The sequence below is a fragment of the Stegodyphus dumicola genome, chromosome 2, assembly GCF_044657685.1.
Source record: "Stegodyphus dumicola isolate Sdum_Otavi_A_Nest chromosome 2, ASM4465768v1".
In the NCBI taxonomy this organism is placed as follows: Eukaryota; Metazoa; Arthropoda; class Arachnida; order Araneae; family Eresidae; genus Stegodyphus; species Stegodyphus dumicola.
Genome location: NC_140769.1, coordinates 90137324 through 90141682, shown reverse-complemented (window position 1 = coordinate 90141682; position 4359 = coordinate 90137324). Strand labels below are relative to the sequence as shown.

Genomic DNA, 4359 nt, shown 5'->3' with positions numbered 1-4359 from the left:
CATCGGGGAAACCACGAAAACACCCATGCAGCCAGCCCGTTCGCGGGATTTGAACCTCGGACCGAACTACCAGTGTTCAGCGACGTTACCGCTCGGCCGCTGGTGGGCCTACATTTAAGTAAAATCATGAGTGTATAATAAATTGTTTTTCAGCCAAAAAAAAAAGAGAAGGGGGAAAATAAATACAGTTTGATTCACTTAATTTTTAGTACGCGACTCAACATTGTTATTGTAAACTAGACATTAGCCATACTTTAATAGTTGTCATCTCTGTATTTTTAGAACTTCGACATTAGAATGTCAATTTTATCTGCCATTGTTATGGAGCTGTAGGATATCGAATGTTATTTCTTCAATGATAAAAAGAAATGAAATTTTTAATACCACATCTCATTCATATAACTTATTAACATAATTGAAAAACAATTTAATTCATTTCGTGTCATACCTGAAAATTAAAATTTGTAATACATTGACTAAAGATTCTTACAGGTCGTATTCTCATTTTCCTCCAGGAAAAAGATAATTGCTGTGTAAAATGCATAAATATTTTCACGAGACTTATAATAGTGGTATTAGAATTATTATAATGTTTATGTCATATAATGGATCTGTGAATTTCTTTTAAATAATTTTTATAATCACGAAATTTTATAAAATTAAGAAAGTAGTAAATTTTACAATTAAAATATGAATCTCACACTGCAGAAATACATACAAGAATGAAAACACTGTAATATTTGAAATGCATGATTTATTTTTTTAATAAATTAATAATTATATTTTGATTTTCTATGACAGCACACTGATTTGCAACTGATTGCTTATACAAGTCACATATTTCACACAGTACATTAATATATTCTTCTGCGTTTTAATTATTTCCTTTTCTGCAGCTGTAATATCATCTCTCTTCCTTTTTTCTCTTCGGTCTCCTGCTTCGAATAGTTGAGCTTCTATCTGAGAGAAAATTTTTAAATATTCATTCAAATTCAAATATTCTTAATTTTTATATTTCATAATGTAAAACACTTTTTATAATTAAATAAACAATGAAACTTCTCTAAAAAGGAACAATTCATAATATTGATTTCTTTAACTTTCAATTTTTTTCCCTTTATAATTTTTAAGACTGTTTATAGACCAAGAGGATTTAATGATTATTATTTTAAATTCTTAAAATCGTGTTGTTAATAAAAGACATACTCTGTATATAATGTTCGCAATAAAGAATTGAAATAACTCTTTTGTATGAGAAATATTAATTTACATCTGTTATAATTAATTTATACCAGCGGTTCTCAGCCAGTGGTATGCAAAGAAACAAAATATTTTTAACTATGAAATTCAAAAATCTCATAAAGAAAAGAATAGTTAATAGAAATTTCCGTTGATCGAAATTGACTTGAAGATTTGGAAAATGACACACTTGTTAACTTTTGGCTGAACCGAAAAAAAGAATTTAAAGGCATTTCAAATAAAGCTATCAAATTTGTATTGTCTTTTCGCACAACCTGTTTATGTGAAAAATGATTTTTTCCATGTTAAATTTGAAATATAAATACTCATCAAAATGAAAAGTGGATCCTAATTTACCATTAAATGAAATAAGAGCAGACATAAAGAAATTAAATATTAAAGTATTATAACTGAAATTTTGATAATCAAGTGAATAATTTAATTTTGATAATTAAGTAATCATCAGTTTTTAATCTAATAGTTTTTTATGTGTACATATTTAATACAAAGAGTGTGCAAATGGCAATATATATATATGTGTTTTTTATATTTCTATTGAGGAATTGAAAAACAATCATTGTAAAATTAGTGGTAGTCTTAATGTTTTTCAGTTTTTGCTTAGATGGTACACTACAGTCAAAAGGTTGAAAATCGCTGATTTATACCATTAAAGTTTTTCTGTTGGGAGGAAAAGGAAAAGAAGAATGCAGAAAACATTAGATTTTATGTAATAGATACAAACTTGTCATTCCTAAATGCCATTGCAGATTTCCTTGTGTTAAAGTTGTGGAATTTTCTAATGTAAAAAAGAAAAAAGCATAAAATAAGCACAATTTACTCAACAATCTTGACTGAAATATACATGCTTTCAGAGATAGCATAAAGCAAGAAAAGTTTACTCAACAATCTTGATTGAAATATACATGCTTTCAGAAATAATATACAAAGCATACTGCATAATCAAAGTTATGAGTTTATATACTATGAGATACTATACATGTTTATAATATACCACGTTCCTGTACACCTAACACCTCGTCCACAATTTTCTATACAATTCATTAAAGATAGTTCCTGAAACATAACTGACTTAAGAGAAACATGCATACTTCTAATTTATGCACAACAATTTGACAAACATTAATTTCAGGTAAAGAGCTACATGTATTATATCAAAGAAAGAATGAATAAGTGTAATTTGCTTTTATCCTACAAATACTTAAAAACATTTACATTAAAAAAATGAATTATACATAATGGTAGCAAATTTTTAATGAAAAACAAAACAAGAGTTGAAAACTTGATGCAGTTTTTGTTAATATTTTACTCTCTTAAAATTTATATAAATGTATAGAAACTTGAAATGCATACCGCATTTGGCTGGGAAACTTGTGGTATTGTACTGCACTTTAGGGAAAGGGAAAAAGTATACAATGAAGCAATCATAAGAATAAAAGATATTTGCATATTATTGAAACCAGCTTAATAAAAGTTACCAAATTTTCAAAAATGTGCCAAACTCTGACAACGATTATGTATCAAAATTTTTCAGGTAACATGCTCATGACAATTTTTCATTCAAGCAATGTCACCATTTTCATATGTGTTTCTTATGTTGTATTTCAAGTTCCAATGGATTTTAGATATGAATAGTTGTTTTAGATTAATTTCAGATTTAAAATACTGCTTGTGGAGCTTACCATCAAAAGACGAAGCTGTGTTAAAAGTTCTGCAGGAATAGAACATTTTAGTACAAAAATTTCTAATGGAAACAACTATGAGATGAATTTGGTACATAGACAAGGCATGCAGTATCAACTTTATGTAATTCTCTGATTTTTTTTTTTTTTTTTTTTTTTTTTTTTTTTTTTTTGTTTTTGTGAAAACTGATCACTTGGCACAAGCAGTGAAGAACAGTGCTAAAAATTTGTGGAAAATGTATTTTTTTTAAACTATCATATAATTTTTATTTAATAATTCAAATTAGTATTTTAAAATTTGTTAAATGTTTTTTTCTTTGATATGTTATAACGTTTTGCCAACTTAGATAAATATTGATAGTTTGGTTATGCTAAAAGCAAGCTGCAAAAACAATGTACTCCTCCAGATAAGTATTTTTCTCTTTTCATTTATAAAGACCACCAAACTGATCCAGGTATTTGTGTTAATACGTTAACTACCAAAAAATATTGAAGAATGCACAATGAAAGATGGCAAACAGTATGGTAAAAGATATAATTAATATATGAAATGAAAGAAATCTTATTAAAAGACGACTTTCATTATCAGCAGAGAAGCATGACACACTTACAGTAAAGAAATTAAGCTTTTGTTTCTGCACTTGTAGCTTTTAATAGCCAAAAATTGTTTTTTGAAATTTTATGAAATAAATAAATCTGAACATAACTGATATTAAATGAGAATGGGTCCAAACTTTCACTTAAGAAGCAGAAAGTGTACTGTAAATGCACAATATAATGAGCAGAACACAAAGCATAATTTATAAATTAACCTTTACTCTGGATGTATATATTACATTAATATCACATTAGAATTATCAGGGTTTCATATAATTTTTTATTTATTGTATTACATTGAAATACCTTTAATTTCATTTTTATATTTTCCCAACGATGTAAAATATAAATCTAAAAATTGCTCTTAACTGTTTCATCACATAATGAATGTCTAAGGGAAGGAATGCCTGCGTGGAAGACTAAGGAAAACTTAGTATTCATGTTATACATTGAAAAAATGAAGAAAACACTCATGCAGCCAGCTTTTTCACCTGGATTTAAAGAGAGACTGGGATAGCGGTGTTCAGCAGGCTTATCTGCTTGTAGATAGATGAGCTTGTTAATTACTATATAATTCAAGAACTAGTTACTTTTCATATGGTAAACATGCCTACTGTCACTGAAGAATCATGCATCTGCATTAAACAATAAAAATATAACACAAATTTGAAATTTAAATTAAACTTACTATTAGAAGAATTAAAACCAAATGCTGTAATTTGAAAATGGGAAAAAAATGTGGTTTATATTTGAAAAAGCAAGGATTTTTGTCTGAAAAGTAAAATATATTTTACACACACCTGTTGCTGTAGATTACTTTCGA

At 27.2% G+C, this 4359-nt stretch overlaps 1 long non-coding RNA gene across 1 annotated transcript; it reads right to left on the bottom strand.

The window, feature by feature from the left end:
- Positions 1–739: 739 nt before the first annotated feature.
- On the bottom strand, positions 740–4080 carry LOC146998511 (uncharacterized). Its single transcript, XR_015039487.1, has 2 exons — positions 1982–4080; positions 740–960 (listed from the first exon to the last, which is right to left on the bottom strand). It is a non-coding gene; the product is annotated as an uncharacterized LOC146998511 (long non-coding RNA).
- Between the last annotated feature and the right edge of the window lie 279 nt (positions 4081–4359).